Raw genomic sequence first — 18082 nt, forward strand, 5'->3', positions numbered from 1 at the left:
AAAAATTTACAAAAGATGTGGCCGGACCTCACATCAGATGTTTTTTGTAATCCGTTAATCCGATCCAAGAAAATTCTAACATGCAAGTTGTGTGGGAAACTTTCATGACCTAAAAGGGAACCTGTCATCAGAAATTGGCCGAATAAACCACTACCAGTATGTCGTCAAGCAGATGAACACCTACCATATCATGTTTCTTTCATGGCCCAGCGCATCATCCAGAAAATCAACTTTTAAGTGAGATGTAAATTGGTTGTATATAGTCAAGGAGGCCGAGAGGTTAACACTGAAGTCAAGCTCTCTTCCTCAGAAGCGCCCTTCACTGTAATTGATGGTCCTACATCCAGAGACATCACTAACCAGATCTCTGTGATTTCTATGACAGAGGTTTAGGGATTCAGAGCTCCCCACCTTGACTTTAATGTTAAACTCTCCGCTTCCTTGACTTTGTACAACCAATTTACATCTCACTTCAAAGTTGATTTTCAGGTTGATGCCACCACACTGGACCATGAAAGAAACAAAAACTAAAAAGGTGTTACACTGCTTGACAATATACCGGTAGTTTTTTTATTAGGCCTCTTGCTGATGACAGGTTCTCTTTATATTTCAACCAAACATGATTGGAATCAAATTGACTTGAAGTCATGGGGTGTGTGAAAAAAACCATCAGACCATGACTAAGCTGTTCAAGCGAAACGAGTAGGTCGGTGGACCTGTGTCCACGTTTGGCTGTCAAGTCTACACCACTGTCAAGATTTGTTAATATTGTTACCAAGATATGCTTTTAAAGAATAAAGCCTTGTGAGAATTGATCCCCAAGCATGCTGGATGCATTTCTATTGGAGTGTGCAGAGGGCGCCAGATTCAGGATTTGTGGCGCCCGTTCTTCATGAATCTGGTGCCCCCTGCACAGCTCCGACAGAGTGCACCACTTTTTTTTGGTGCACCTTTAACATAGGGTGTGCAACACAATTCTGTTGGACTTTGCATGTTAAATCTGTCGCACAGTCCGACTGAGCACCGGAACGCCTCCTAATTTGTGTTGCATCCAGTGCAACTGCGCCACAAAAGGGTCGCATGCGACTCAAATGTGGCGCAGGCACTTTTTACATACCTGTGCAAGCAGTTTCGACTAAAAAGAAGCCCAACAGAAAACTGGCGCACGGCCCTTCGTAGATGTGCCCCTTACAATTTCTTTTGAGAACAGACTTTTCTAGGAATTCTCATTCCCAATAATTGGTTCAATAATTACATATACAGGCAGTCCCCTGCTTAAGGACACCCGACTTATAGACGACCCCTAGTTACAGACGGACCCCTCTGCCCACTGTGACCTCTGGTGAAGCTCTCCGCATGTTACTATAGTCCCAGGCTGCAATGATCAGCTGTAAGGTGTCTGTAATGAAGCTTTATTGATAATCCTTGGTCTCATTACAGCAAAAAAATTTGAAACTCCAATTGTCACTGGGGCAAAAAAAAAAATTGTCTGGAACTACAATTGTAAAATATACAGTTTCGACTTGCATACAAATTCAACTTAAGAACAAACCTATGAACCCTATCTTGTTTGTAACCCAGGACTGCTTGTATATAAAATACCCTTAAAAGAATTTCAAAGGTCGCTCCCCAGGTCTAGAACACTTTCCGCTGTCCAAATGTTATACATTGGTAATGTGATATCAGGTGAATTAGTGTGAACTGCTGCCAGCTTTACAGAGGCGATAAGAAAGATGTATCGATCCGGTGTTTTCCTGCTGGAAATGAGTAAACAGCCAGAGAACAACAGCACAAACAGATTAAAAATGAAATCTACACAGTATTGGATATGAGAATACAAAGGCTCCACGGACAGTGCCTAACAGATGTAATAGTTGTGTGGGATCTGCTAAATAATGGATCTGATCAATATTGTTATTTTATTTATCTGCAAGCCTGTGAAGCCGTCAGATGTCAGGCTTCTGCTTTGTGAGCGGAAAATAAATTGGAGAGACATTTATAATGATGAGAATAAAAGTTTCCATTGGAGTAAATTAGCACCATGACATGAATGTAGACAACGCTGTATTGTGGGTAATTTAGGGATATAGGGAAACTATTCTATTTTATCAAATAGAATAAGTGCTGGTTACATCAAAGAATCCAGGACTCGTGGGAATGCTGAGGAACAGTTGGCCACATTTCGAGGGGACCACCATAGCACAGACACAATTACAGAATAAAACACTAGAGGGAGCACAGTGTACACTCACTCATTCATACAGCTGATATGGTGTTCCGTAGGAATTCCCTAGTGGCGACTACTGGCTGTGAAACATTTAAGGAAATCTGTTATGTTGAACATAGTGGGGGACATTTACTATGAGTAGTGCAAAGTGCACAAAATGCAGTTTGCTTGCATATAATGCAGGGTGCTCCAGATTCAGAATTTATGGCACACGTTCTCCATGAATCATGAGACAGAGTTCGCCAACTTTTATTGAGGTGCACCTTTAAAGGAAACCTACCACCACAGATCTACCTATCGAGGTAGATCCGGTGGTAGGTGCATCTAACGTTTGTAAGGATACTCATCAGGGCGTAACTTAAGAGGGTTCAGAGGTTGTGGTCGCAGCGGGGCCCAAGAGGTTTAGGGGGCCCATAAGGTCTCACTTTTCCATATGAGAAGACTATTACTATAAACCAGTGGTGGCTAACCTATGGCACGGGTGCCAGAGGTGGCACTCAGAGCCCTTTCTGTGGGCACTCAGGCCATCACCAGAGATAACTCCAGGTATCTTCCTGCAGCCCCAGACAGCCCAGGACTTGCTGTGCACAGAGTTATTTTAAAGTGACAGCTCTCCCTGGGACTACTGGAGGAGTGGGAAGGTGTGGACAGATCTGGATCATCATTGTAGCTCCTGCTCCGGCACTGACAATTCTTCCTGTTAATGGACCCTGGAGGGAAGCTACAATGATCATCCAAATTTCTTCTATTTTCTGCTTTATTGGTGTCCTCAGGGTGCTGGTACGAATGAAAGCGGTGACAGAGCAGGGAGTATAAATCACACATTAAATTTCTGTGTTGGCACTTTGCGATAAATAAGTGCGTCTTGGTTGTAGTTTGGGCACTCAGTCTCTAAAAGGTTCACCATCACTGCTATAAACCGTACATTATAGTCGGAGGCCCTGGCACAGACTTTGCACTGGGGCCCATCTGCTTCTAGTTACGCCACTGTCCTTTACTCCACTCTATCTTTTATAATCTTTAATCTGGGAAATATGCAAATTTTCTAAAGAGGCTCATGAGGCCTTTCCTTACAAACGTTAGATGCACCTACCACCGGATCTACCTTAATAGTTACCTCTACGGTGCTAGGTTTCCTTTAACATAGGGCTTGTGACACACTTCTGTGGGACTTTGCAGCTGAATAGAGTGATATAAACATATATGTATTTATTGATTTTTCTAAGAGTCCAGTGGGTGGTTCTATCAATGACTGACAGCTTCAGGTACTAGTAAAATACGTGTGTTGGAGAAGGAAGGGAAAAACCCTGGACATACAAGCACAAAAAAATCCAATAGTATGGAGAGCAGCTGGGTTGGGCGTTGGGTTTACTGGCGGAGAGGAATGGCTCCAGCATATGGCAACAAATAGTGATCACATGACCTAAGTTTATTCCACAGATTTCAAAATATGGAATTATGTGTAAAAATAAAATACAAGCTTGTTCATATTGACCCATCTATGGTCCTAAAAGCTTATCTACCACCAGGATGAAGGATTGTATACCACGCACATTGATATACTAGTGTGTGCCCCCTCTGACAGGATCTGCTCTTCTTAGCTTCTTATGTCCTGTTTTTTTTTTTTTTTTAAAGTGCTTTTAGAATTATGCAAATGAGCCAGGGGGGCTCCAGGCTCCATAGGTGTTAATGGAAGCTGTAACCCCTCAGGTCATTTGCAGTATTTGAAAGCCTTTTTTTCTTAAAAACATGGGGCAAAGAAGCTTAAAGCAGAGCAGATCCTACCAGAGGGGGCTCACACCAGAATGTCATTGTGCTTGGTTTACCTTCATCCTGGTGGTAGATGTCCTTTAATCACAGCAGAAATTTATACTATGATTAAAAAACAGACATGGTTTGAAACACGTAATTTATTATTATTACTTTTAATACTCCTTCACATGGCATGTATTGCAATGTACCACAATAAAGAAAAACAAAAAACAAAGCACCTTCTAATGATTCAGTATTTTTATGCTTCATATTTAGAGCTAAATTAACAAAATATGGAAACAGTGATTTTAATGTTATTTTTGATCATGAAGTTTCTAAATGTATCTAAATCATCAAAAGTAAAAAACTAAGTGATTGCACATGTCCAACATCTCTGTCATGTATGGGCATGCTGAGACGCCCATCTGCCGCTCCATCTCTTACAGTGACTAGCTGGCGGACTCCTATGGAATAGCTAGTGCTGCTGGCATCACACCCTCATCCAATTTCTGTTCGAAATATATGACACCGTGTTGTTAAAACAATTCTGTACAACCCTTGACTCATACTTTTTTAATATTTTTTTGTAATTTGTCGCTAACAAATGATGAATCACTCGTGTTTTAGAACAAAAAGATGGAAAATTGGTGAAAGCAGAAAAGAAAAGAGTGGAAAACATTCTGAGGGATAAGAAGGATAACGTTTCCATTTATGGAAGGAATCGGCTGTTTTATGCAGGAGAGACGGGGACATTAGGGATTGTGTGAGAGGTTTTTGAAGGACATTATTACAGATATTGCTGGTGTTTGTTAAAGGAACACTTACCATCAAAATCCATCATGATAGTAATCTTCTTATATTCTTTATATATATATTCCTTATATATTCTTCTAAAATCAACTTTTTGGAAATCAAATTATGCTAATGAGTCATAAGTGGTCTGGGGGCTTTACCAGAGTCACTCCATGCTGTAGCTTCAAAGGCTGCTGCACTGTCTCATCCTTCCCCCTGCTCCCTCAGTACCTCACCACACCCTCATGGTTGCTGGGAATTTCATAATGAGTGGGAGGGAAAAAGTGCGCCTGCACAATGTAACAGCCTGTGAAGCTGCAGGAAGAAGGGGCTCTGCTGACACACCCAGGAGCCCTTCAGACTCATTGGGGGTCATTTATTAAGGGCCCGATTCGCGTTTTCCCGACGTGTTACCCGAATATTTCCGTTTTGCGCCGCTTGTACTTAAATTGCCCCGGGATTTTGGCGCACGCGATCGGATTGTGGCGCATCGGCGCTGGCATGCGCGCGACGGAAATCGGGGGGCGTGGCCGAACGAAAACCCGACGTATTCGGAAAAACCGCCGCATTTAAAAACCGAAAATGTGTCGCATAAGGACCGCTTACCTTCACCTGGTCCAGCTCGGTGCATTCCGGCGCGATGAGTTTACTTTCAGCGCAGCAGCGCCACCTGGTGGACGGCGGAAGAACTACCTTATTAAATCCCGGCCGGACCCGAATCCAGAGCGGAGAAGCCGCCGCTGGAACGCGAATGGACCGGGTAAGTAAATTTGCCCCATTATTTTAAAAGTTCATGACCATGGATAACAAATATAAGATTATCACAGTCACAGTGCATGGATCTATGAGTGCCCCTGGTTTATCTGGATGTATTTGAAAGATTCTTTTAACTATGTACATCAAAGGCATGCAAAAGGACCACATATCAATGAAAGACGCTAAATCTGTAGGGTAGTTGGGATAGTGCTTCAGTGTATAGATCACTTTATAAAAGTTTGGATGTATTTCTGGTACCTGTGGACCAAGGGGGGGTTAAGACTGCCATGGGCTCTGGGCTGTATGAATGTCATGGCCCCTGCAAGTCTGGAATCACTTCCTACATATGGTATTATGGTACCTGATTTCATTCTGCGGTTTCAGGACCTTTGGAGGACCTTCAAAGGTCCTGAAATGGCTCTCATCTACATGTGTGTTTAGAGCATTAACATATGTACAAGGATTTCATGGTCCTTCTCAGTATAAAATTTGGTGGTTGGGCCCCCTAGAAGGCTTGGGCCCTGGGCTACCACCCAAACCGCCTATATTATAATCCACTACTGGGTGCTGCTTGGCTATATTTGCAATAGTGCTGTATGGAAGTTCTGTAGTCACAGTCCAGGGGTGAACCTGAGTATATTCGGAGTGTTGTTGGGTGGTAATTATCTGTCTACACTGGGGTTGGTGGTTTCTATTCACAGGCTAAAATTATGTAAAAAAAAATCTTGAGCTCTTTTCCCAAGCGCATTTTCTGATGACTCAGAGGTAAATTCTCACACATTTCAGAAAAACTGACAAGAAAAGACATTTTGAGTGATCAGATGGAGTCACAGATAGGTCACATTTATGCAGGAATGTAGAAACCACTGGAGGCAGCCGCAGAACAGACTCTCACCCCTGTCTGGTAAAACCGAGCTTCTTCAGCTTCTTACATGAGATTGCTTTGACTAAAATGAAGAGAAGTTCTGCAGACTGAACTCTTCTTGCTACAATGTTACTAAAAAAGCAAGTGTGAACCCAGGTAAAGGGGTACATGCTGACACTGTCTGCTGTATTTGATATTTGCCTGCGTGACTTCAGCGAGGTGTTATGGTAGAAAGATTTATTCATACTTTTACTACATCCTCTAGCAAGGGTATGATACATTCTTTATAGAATTTCCTCTTTTATGTTAAATTTCACATGTTGACCTATAAAAAAATCTCCACAGTCAAGTAAAAATGAGCAGAGATGAGTCATATTTCGCTTGCAGGGGTATGTAACTTCATACACTGCTTTCTTGGGGTTTATAGCACCTAGAAACATGGTTTGGGTGTCATATCAAAGATAAGACTCTCATATTTCAGATGTAGTTCTGAGAGCTAAAGAAATGTTTCTTAATGTGGCCCATAAATGTGTCTAGAATGCCATGCACCACATTTAGCGTTCTGATAAAAGAAGTCTTCCATCCTTTTCATGTTGTGATTTCAGTGAAAATCAAGATGGGTGGTCACACAGAGATTGATCTCTTTGGATGGGTCTAGCAAAATACAGTGGAAAGTAGAGGCTAAGCATAGCTCCCAACCATCCCGGATTTGCTGGGACAGTCGTGATTTTTTTACCTCTGCCCCACGTTACGGGCAGCAGGGAGATTGTCTCGGATATTCCCTCCTGGTCCCATCCCCTTTGAAGCAAACACCATATTTCACAGACTAACCACAGTGCTGCGAATGGGACTTCAAGCTGCATAGTGATGTATGAAGCAAGGAGTCCCTGATTCCCCACAAAACAGCAATGCCGAATGCCGAACTGTGACTACAGGAGCCGCGTGTGTATATAGTTCTAGAACCTCACAACAACAGACATCGTAGTATTCCGATCAGCCTCAATTTTCTTTCATTAAGGCACATTTAAAGAGCAGATGTCAGTCATTTATCATTTCTAACCTTAGATGCAAAAATTGTATAAAGAAACATGTGGACGGGAGGGATCGTCCCATTAGTACAAAATGCTCTAAACAGTATGTGTAAGATCTTGACTTCTGTGCTAATTCTACAGGACATTTGTTGTCTCCAGGGAAGTGAGAACGGCAGTGACCCACGGATCTCCTTCATGGTCGGCTTCATCCGTGTGAAATCAACATATTTCTGTTTATCATGTGTCTGACATCCAAAGGCTCCACAGCCAGGAATTACACATCACTGTCTCCTGCAATTTCCCAAAGCAAAGTAGATTAATTGCACCAACATATTTCTGAGAAATATGTGCAGAGGAACAAGGTACACAGAGGTAGTATAGTATTCCTCTGCCAATATTATTTCCTGAAGTCAAAATGGTCCCTTTTTCAGCTGTAGTCATTGATCATTCAGCGAAATATGGCCTCCTAGTATTACAATGTAACAGCACTAAAACGCCTTTGCGCTCCAAACCTTGTAACATTTCATCTACCCTAAAGATTCTCTTTCAGGTGGTCACTACAAGTAGAAAGAGTCATTTCTGCTATGGAACCTGTTACCTGTCCAATCTGTTGAGCTTCTCTTGTCTGCAGATAGGGCACGATGTACAATTTGCATATCTTCTCCTCTATAACATGCTGCCTGCAGCTTGGACTATGTGCAATCTTCTGCTCTATATGTGCAGCTCCTCCTGCTCTATAACATGTTGCCTGGGGATAGGGCACTATGTACCATCTGCTCAGCTCCTCCTGCTCTATGCTGCCTGAATATAGGATAATATATACAATATGTTCAGCTCCTCCTGCTTTATAACCTGATACATGTAGATAGGACACTATGTACAATCTGCTCAACTCCCCCTGCTCAATAACATGCGGTCTGCAGATAGGACACTTCAGCACATTTACTTACCCATCCGTCAGAGTTCACTGAAAGTGCATTGTCCGACTATAATGCACTGTGCCGCGATTCACTAAGATCGTGTGCCCAATATCCTACATGTGTCGCTTCAGGTCCAACAGAGTTCCCTCAGCTCCTCCTGCTCTATAACATGCAGCCTACAGAGAGGATACTATATACAATCTCCTCAGCTCTTCCTGCTCTATAACATGCTGCCTATGGATAGGACTCTATGTACAATGTCCTCAGATCCTCCTGCTCTATAACATGCTGCCTACAGATAGGACACTATGTACAATGTCCTTAGCTCCTCCTGCTCTATAATATGTTGCCTGTAGATAGGACACTATGTACAATCTCCTCAGCTCCTCCTGCTCTATAACATGCTGCCTACAGATAGGACATTATGTACAATCTCCTCAGCTCCTCCTGCTCTATAATATGCTGCCTGTAGATAGGACACTATGTACAATCTCCTCAGCTCCTCCTGCTCTATAACATGCTGCCTACAGATAGGACACTATGTACAATGTCCTTAGCTCCTCCTGCTCTATAATATGCTGCCTGTAGATAGGACACTATGTACAATCTCCTCAGCTCCTCCTGCTCTATAACATGCTGATGTTAACTATTCATCTGTCTAAAATTGTGTTCTAATTTTTCAAAAGTCATACAATTCCCCTTTGGGAAAAAGTATTTAAATTTAAGTTATTGCATCTATAAAAATCAGCACAATATAATCTAGAAGTTCCTCTTTTGTACTTTACTAGTCATAAAAAGAGTTAACAAACTTTATTATAATTCTTTTTTTTTGCATTAAAATCAATTTTAATTATCTTAAGGAATCTAGGCACATAAATTAATAATGAAAACTGAAGTCACTGCATTAAAATTAATTCTAGGGGGAAATCACTGAAAACAGAGACTCCTGACCACGAATTTGGTTGAATCGAAAGGAATGGCTGTGTATTTTATCATACATATCCACCGTATACGAAACGCCAAGCATCCATCCATCACTCACTGTCATGACACGTGTAGTTTTTAATCATCTCATCCTTGCTGTAGTATAATTCATTTTTCTATGCACTGTATACTGGTCTTGTGCTGATAACAAGCAGCCTATCAGAATAGACAGAGCTATGGTGACACTTGTGTAATACAATGTACAACTGCTGGATATCAGCCTCCCTATGGATCAGAGCTGCAGAGCATCCAGCCATGGAGAAATTGTTGTGTTAGCCCTACTAGTTACAAGGGATCCCATGCCCCCTGCCAAGGAACAAAATACAGAGCAGGAGGTGCAGTATATTCCAAATTTCCTTTAAAGGAAATTTACCACATGGGTGGAGTACTTCTAATCCAAGAATACATACATACTGGTGTGTACCTTCTGAAACAAGATCTGTTCTTCTTTTTGCTTCTACTTGCTTATTTTTTGGAGAAAGCATCTTTTGAAATTATGCAAATGAGCCTCAGGGGTTCCTGTCAACATCCCAGGACTCTGGCTCCGTCTATTCACGCCTCTATTCTGCATTTTCTTTCAGAGGGAGGGGACGGGCAGAAACATTGAATGGAGGCGTAATTAGCAGACGGAAAAGAAGGAAGGTTCTACTTTGACATAGTCAGGAGCCCCTTAGCAATAGAAGCAAAAATAAAATCGATCCTGTTTCAGGAGGCACAAGCCATAGAAGTGTGCTTGGTTTAGAAGCACTGCTCATATGTGGCAGATTTTACTTTTTTACTTTTGTCAGGACCATTGAAGTTCCAGAGATCAGACCTTCAACTGATCATAAAGTGATGGTATTTTATAAAATAAGAATTACACACTTCTTGGTTTGTGAGCATAGAGCCAGGTAAAATGTAATAGAAAATGTAATAAATAACTTTAGCTTCTTATTAAAAGGGTTGCCTATCCATCTTGAGATTGCGGACAATAATGGCCTTCCATCAGGACCAGTAATCAATATCAGATCAGTACTGACACTTAGACCCTACACGGGTTGCCCTCATATATATAGGGGTCAGAAGATGAAAACTAAAGCATTTATACAAATTGACACATAATTATTTGTAGCTCCCCCTTCCTTTCCGGTTGATGTGCAATTCCCCAGTATTGCCACTACACAGTGGAAGGAGCAGTCCCCTCTATAGGATCTTGTGATAAAGACTGTACGGGACATATGATCATTTCATGGTCCTCCCTTTGATCTGATTAGGATGACACATCCTGCTCATAGGTGATCCGTAACTGTCAGGTGCCAGACATCCCCTTTAATGGGGAATATGACATGTCAGCCTCCGGAAAAAGTAATTACCAGAGGAATATTTTCCCTTTCCGATATATTGATGCACTTTCCCATATGAGAAGACTAGTATATAAACCATACATTATAGTCAGGGGACTTGAGGCCCATGAGCTTCCAGTTACGCCACTGGATCCCGCAAGACTTGTGCGGCTCAATCCTTTTAGATTCCGAAATATCTAGACACATTAAGGCATTCAATAAGGAAGAATTATTCTCAGTTATAAAGTTTTCGGCCAGGAAATAGTAAATGTTACAAGACAAATAAAACATTTAATATATGCAATCTTGTGGAATTCCTCAGGGCCTTACTGACAACCTATCTGTGTGTGTCTAACAGCAGGCGCGGAGATTTGCGAGTGCGCGGCACAATCTGTGCGTCTCTTCAGAATAGGCTGGTTAAATAAAAACCCAATTCATGCTGGGAAGTCATCATCAAACAACAGTCTCCTTGCGCTGTGCATCACATCCCGTTTACATGCCGCTCACATAGCGCCTAATCATATATTCAAGACCTATGCAAATTCTTTTTTATCAGTGGGGCTCATTAAAAACAGTGATGCTTTCACAGGTGATTTACAAATCCTCTCTCTTTGCTTTCTTCTCCCTGTTAAGAGCAGGCAGCCATTAAAGGCCATGGGTCCCCGCCATCTATTGTTGCTGTAGTTTGTGTAGGAGCCATAAATTCCACCATGCCTTCAATTAATGTGTTGTGTCTCAGCCCCCGGTTCAATACCTGCTCGGAATTATTAGGAAAAGAAGGTTTTCTTTGTGGAATGTGACTGCTTTGTGCTCTCCATTACGGGTCACTGAACAGAATTTAAATGCTATTAAGCCTGGCGTCAAAATAGCAACCAAACTTTGGGGAAAAAGGCACAGATGGTGGGTGGTTTCACCTCCTTGCAACCCCAATACATCTTTCTGCTTGGAAGTAAAGTTTGAATAAAAAGCAGCTCCATCTCCTCCGTCCAAGTCCCTTCTTCGCAGGCGCCTCCAGCTGTTATTTTGTTTAATCTCGCTCAAGCATTGAAATGTCTCCCCTGCTTCCTCTGACCTTCTCCTATGTCCATAAAATAACCTGGTTAAACCCAGACATAAGGCCGCCCAAGGATAGATGGATATTTTATGGCCTAGGTCCTCAGAGGATGCAGCTTGGACGTTTATCACTCTATTGCTGTGGTCGATCTTGGCCGCTCTGAATTTCTTTACACCCTTCCAGAACAATGTGCTTGGGAGCTGGATGTTTTCTTAGGATGAAAACACGACTATGCACAATGGAAAAGAGGGAGTAATGACTTTATCAACTTTCTAAGTACTACAAAAAATATTGGGTGACTACTTTTCTTATTTCTTTGATATTGCATATTATTGGTATAACCTTAAACTTGACTAGTTACACTTCTTGAAAGGAGTTTATCACAGCCCCCTCTGGACCACAAGAAAGCCCCCTATAACTCATGTACAGGAGTAGGACAGGATTTAAAGGAACACTAAAGGAAATCCAGCGGAAATTTATTAAGACTGGTTTTGCCTGGCAGTCTTAAAATTTCCTCCTTCCTCCACCCGCACCAACCCCGGCGTTGTTTCCCATATCTTTAAGGCTTCTTAGTAGATCTAATAGCGATCTTTGCTGGGTATTCTTATTTTTGTATAAACTGTTTTACGAATAATGAAATGACTGCTGCTGGTTCCATCAGTAATAGCAGAAAAAATGGAAGGTGAATTGAAGAACTTCCGTTAACCTTCCATTATTTGTTTCCGTCTAAATGGCCACAGTTGTGAACAGGGTCTAAGGGATGAAACTGTCAGTTATTGCCCTCTCAGGGGCAGTTTTATGCATAATGAGGCCTCAGAAATTGGGGAGCTCCATGTAGTGACTGGATACAATAGTTTCATAGAACCAGTAAGAAGTGCAATGCTCTTCTGGATCCTGTCCATGGCCGTGAAACTGTAACAATGTCCTCAAGAGTAAAGCTATGGCAAAAGACTCCCTATTCTGTTATTTGAAATGGGGACAGTCTGTAGTAAACCATTAAACATACATCGCCTGAGTACAGTAAACATATTTGGATCCCTTCTTTTGAAAGCTGCAAAGTTCTTCCATTTTGAAGTCTTGTTTGCATGTCACCAGACATCCACCACAGTTTGGTGGTATATAGGAATGGTATAAAAGGTCACAGCACTCTACTATGGGCAGATCCTTATTCCTAAGGCAATTAAAGGACCTTTGGTGCATTCATGACATGAGTCAGTCTCCCGCAACACATGAGATTGAGGCACATATGGTTATAATGTCACAGGTCTTTAAGCCCAATAACATCTACCATCTATCCAGGATAGAGAGGAGTGTCTTGATTAAATGGTACCAGTTTGTGATATGCCAAATCCAGAATGGACCAAAAAAACTGGTACCAGCTTTCAAATGGGAGAGGACCATATATAGTTACTATAACTTGGTAATTCATAGCCACATTTTTACTTTGTACTGTCACTTTCTCTGTCCCAATTACTGCATTTAAGCTGATCCAATTACTATTATATGGCTATGTATTATAGATCTATTACTATTACTATTCTATTCTACAGTTTAAACTGCATTTAAGGTGCAAATGAGTGTACTCTGCCAGGGACATTTATTATTTTTGGCGCAGGGTGGCGCTAGAACTGTTCTATACTTTTTAAGTTTATGGCACAAGAAATAAATGAATTGGTGGACAGACTGAAAGGTTTAGACCCCCCCCCCCCAGACTTTCTTTTAGCTTGTCTTTTTGTGCGCCAAAAAAAAAAACCGCCAAAAAACATGTAGGAAAAATAGAAGCGCCAGGAAACTGGTGGATTTACAAGTGGTGCCAAAACTTTGCGGCCAAAAATAGAACAAGTCGAGAGTGTTGGAAAACACCAATATTATGGCGCCGACACTTCATAAATTCAGGTCCAAGAAACACAGAGAGGGGGAAAAAAACACAAAAAAACAGATACTAAGTCAAAAATGGATATTGCAAATAGATAGATATTCTAAAGAAGATAGATAATCGATATTGTAAATTTGAATACAGCAATATAAAGTTTACCCCAGGACATCCAGAATACCAGAAATAGGTGGGCATTTATCAGTAATTCTAGCCAGTTTCCGGCGTGGATGCACTGAAAAAGTAGCAATTTCATGTGCACTACAAGAAATTGTGATTATTTTTGCGGCTACACCACATGGCGTGGAGGGGGAACGGCCACCAGTGGAGTGGGCTGGCATAGGGCTTTCCTGCCCCGTGCCTGCATACGTTTTAGAAACCTGCGCAAAACTACGCGAAATCAGACCTGAATTTGACTTGACAGGGCTGCACGAGCGCCGGTATCGGATAAATTCAGTACCAATCTGTCTGTCATCTATTAAGATACTTTCACCTCTTTCCAATCTTCTTCAGCTTCAGAGTAACACAACCTTCCTCTGTCGTATTTGAATCTTTGTGGCTTCACATCAAATTAGGTAATGGCCAAAAAGATTTTTATCAATGAGCCTCCCGTAATGAAACTATCGGATTCTACTTTCCACAGTATTAAATGAGATGCAAGAGATGGTCGAAAACCACACAGGAAAAGAAGCCCACAGTTCTCTTGGAATATGACAGCACTTCAAGTCCTTAAGAAGTGCAAGTTCAGGGAAATAATTCTGCTGATACCACGAAAAACATGTTGGAGAGTTGAAACTATTTATGTGATAATGAAAGACGTGTCAGACAAAGATCTGCAATGCTAGTGGCGAGATAGAATTGCATTTAATCACATATTTCTCTAATGCTGCCAGAATACAATTTGCCAAAAGACAAATCGTCTCTGTGTTTTAGCAAACCGGTCCAATCTGGAGTTGTTGGCTCAGTACTATCATTTATCCTCACTTCCACTCCCTTCCTATGCCCCAAACAAGCCGAATACCCAGACATTGTGCCAAAGTATCCGAAATCTCCTGATCTTCCCTTCCCTCACATCTGTATTTGTCACACGTAACAGCTGTTCCCTATCAACACTATTGATGAATGAACACATGGAGAAAAGTTATGTGAGACCCATATGGCTCCGTCACATTATATCCTATGGGGGTTGAAGAATATATCCCATTATACTAGCAGCCCCTCAGATCAGGTATGAAATGTCCTTTCGAAAATTCCATCTTTTATGTGAAATCTCACAGGTTTACCTATAAGACATCTCCTCCCAATTCATGTGAAAATGGGCAGAGAAGAGTGATATTTGTTTAGAGGCTTCAGGTGGAGCTTCACTTCAGACGCCCCTATCTTTGTTTCTACAGAACCTAGAAACATGGTCTCATATTAAAGAAGGTTGGAAATGTGAGCTGCAGACAAAATTCCGGTTCCCACCCAGTTCTTAACTGCTTGTATCTCCCATTCTGTAGCTCAAAGAACATCAATCCTGATGCAGTTTGAAGATGAAATTCTTATCTTTAATATGTTTTTTCTAGATACAATAGAACAGAATATAGAGGTTTCTGAAGTGTCACTCCTTCTGCCACTAAATGTGACTCATCACAAGCAAAATTAACTCTTTTCAGCTCATTTTAATAAGGATGCTGAGATTTTTTACAAGCAGACAGATAAGATTTCACATAAAAGAGGGAAGTCTACAATGGACATTTGATACCCTACCTGGGGAGACTAGTAGTTTTACTGCTTGAGTTGCATACTGGTTTTCAAGAACCTCACTTGTCTTATTATAACCTGTTAACCAAAAGGATAATCATAATTTGAGCAATGCCAGCATTGCTTTGATGGATTGCTATTGGATGCTAACAGCACGACACATCCCTGCAGATGCCTTTCTATTTAACCTTGTGGTTCCTAGTTATAAAATACTGTAAGCTTCTCACAGGATTCCTACTCTGTGTACATGTAAACAGCATTTAAAAATGAATGTTTCTCCATGAAAAAGAAACAAAAAAAAATAATATAGAGCAAGTGTTGCTGAGCACATTGTACATAGTCTCCTATCTAAAGGCAGTAAATTACAGAGCATGTAGAGCTAAGCATGGTGTACGTAATTTCTCATCTGCATGCAGCATGTTATAGAACAGAAGGAGCTGAGGTTATTGTATAACGTATCCTTTCTTCAGACAGCATGTTATAGAGCAGGAAGAGCTGAGCAGATTGTATACAGTATTCTATCTGCTGGCAGTATGTTATAGAGCAGGAGGAGCTGAGCAGCGTGTATACAGTATTCTTTCTGTAGCCAGTATGTTATAGAGCAGGAAGAACTGAGCAGATTGTATACAGTATACTATCTGCAGGTAGTATGTTATAGAGCAGGAGGAGCTGAGCAGATTGTATACAGTATTCTATCTGCAGGCAGTATGTTATAGAGCAGGAGGAACTGAGCAGCATTCATACAGTATTCTATCTGCAGGCAGTATATTATAGAGCAGGAGGAGCTGAGCCGATTGTATACAGTATTCTATCTGCAGGCAGTATGTTATAGAGCAGGAGGAGCTGAGCAGATTGTTTACAGTATTCTATCTGCAGGCAGTATGTTATAGAGCAGGAGGAACTGAGCAGCATTCATACAGTATTCTATCTGCAGGCAGTATATTATAGAGCAGGAGGAGCTGAGCAGATTGTATACAGTATACTATCTGCAGGTAGTATGTTATAGAGCAGGAGGAGCTGAGCAGATTGTATACAGTATTCTATCTGCAGGCAGTATGTTATAGAGCAGGAGGAACTGAGCAGCATTCATACAGTATTCTATCTGCAGGCAGTATGTTATAGAGCAGGAGGAGCTGAGCAGATTGTTTACAGTATTTTATCTTCAGGCAGTGTTATAGAGCAGGAGGAGCTGAGCAGCGTGTATACAGTATTCTTTCTGTAGCCAGTATGTTATAGAGCAGTAAGAGCTGAGCAGATTGTATACAGTATTCTATCTGCAGGCAGTATATTATAGAGCAGGAGGAGCTGAGCAGCGTGTATACAGTATTCTATCTGCAGGTAGTATTTTATAGAGCAGGAGGAGCTGAGCAGATTGTATACAGTATTCTATCTGCAGGCAGTATGTTATAGAGCAGGAGGAACTGAGCAGCATGTATACAGTATTCTATCTGCAGGTAGTATGTTATAGAGCAGGAGGAGCTGAGCAGATTGTATACAGTATTTTATCTGCAGGCAGTATGTTATAGAGCAGGAGGAACTGAGCAGCGTGTATACAGTATTCTATCTGCAGGCAGTATGTTATAGAGCAAGAGGAACTAGATAGATAACAGATTGATAGCTGTGTGTATAAATAAAGGAATTATTATTAAAAGATGGATTGATAGTTACTTTGATGAATAGACAGATAGATGATAGATAAATAGATACTTTGATGGACATGGAAGTGGATTGATAGATGGAAAGCCGGATACATTTGCATTCATCACACTTTCATGGCGAGTGTCACCTTTGTCATTTAAAAACAGCTATAATTAGATCAAAGACGGTTTCCTAATTATAATGAAAAATCACCCTGCTCTAAACCCCAAAGCCCATAATGAGATCCCACTACTGCAAATAATTAATCTTATTTTGCTGTACATAAACTATGTAGGGTTCTTCATGACAAGTAACAATGGCTGGATATATAGAAGCCAAATATTTGCTTCTGATAATTAATCGGGGTACTTTATACATGAAAACAATTCCGCCCTGATTTGCCCTAATGATTTGCAGTTTATTTGTATTCAGCACTGTAACTATGTATACAGTAACTAATGTTTCATCTTTTTCCTTGCAGCGCTGGGGTCCTGGGTTCAAGTCCCAGGGTCAACATCTGGAAAGAGTTTGTATGTTCTCTCTCTGTTTGCGTGGGTTTCCTCTGGGTCCTCCGGTTTCCTCCCACACTACAAAACATACTGGTAGGTTGATTAGATTTTGAGTCCCATTGGGGACAGGGACTGATTTGGTGAGTTCTGTGCAGCGCTGCGCAATCTGTGTGCGCTATATAAATAAATGGAATTATTATGTTCCTAAACCAGTAATATACATGGATATAAGAAATGTATTGTTATTTAATAAAGAATTTTTTTTTTTAAATCTAATTCATAAAGAACATAATTGTAAGTTCCTGCGCTGTCATTCCTATGTTTTTATCTGACCATGTGATTCCCCTGCTTTGTCTATGTGTCTGTAGGGCAACATCTGTAAAGTGCCACGGAATATGATGGCACTATATATATATACTATAGAATGAAATGTTGTAAATGTTTAGCCCCAGTTCACATCTGCAACAGGGTTTTCTGTTAGACTCATACGTTACATAAGATTGTAATTAGAGATGAGCGAACATGCTCGTCCGAGCTTGATGCTCGGTCGAGCATTAGGGTACTCGAAACTGCTCGTTACTCGGACGAATACTTCGCCCGCTCGAGAAAATGGCAG

General features: G+C 41.2%; 1 protein-coding gene across 1 annotated transcript in view; it reads right to left on the reverse strand.

The window, feature by feature from the left end:
• SERPINF1 (serpin family F member 1) overlaps positions 1-18082 on the reverse strand; it is a 58168-nt gene that overhangs the window by 21285 nt on the left and 18801 nt on the right. The window lies entirely within an intron of this gene.

The sequence above is a fragment of the Engystomops pustulosus genome, chromosome 2, assembly GCF_040894005.1.
Source record: "Engystomops pustulosus chromosome 2, aEngPut4.maternal, whole genome shotgun sequence".
In the NCBI taxonomy this organism is placed as follows: domain Eukaryota; kingdom Metazoa; phylum Chordata; class Amphibia; order Anura; family Leptodactylidae; genus Engystomops; species Engystomops pustulosus.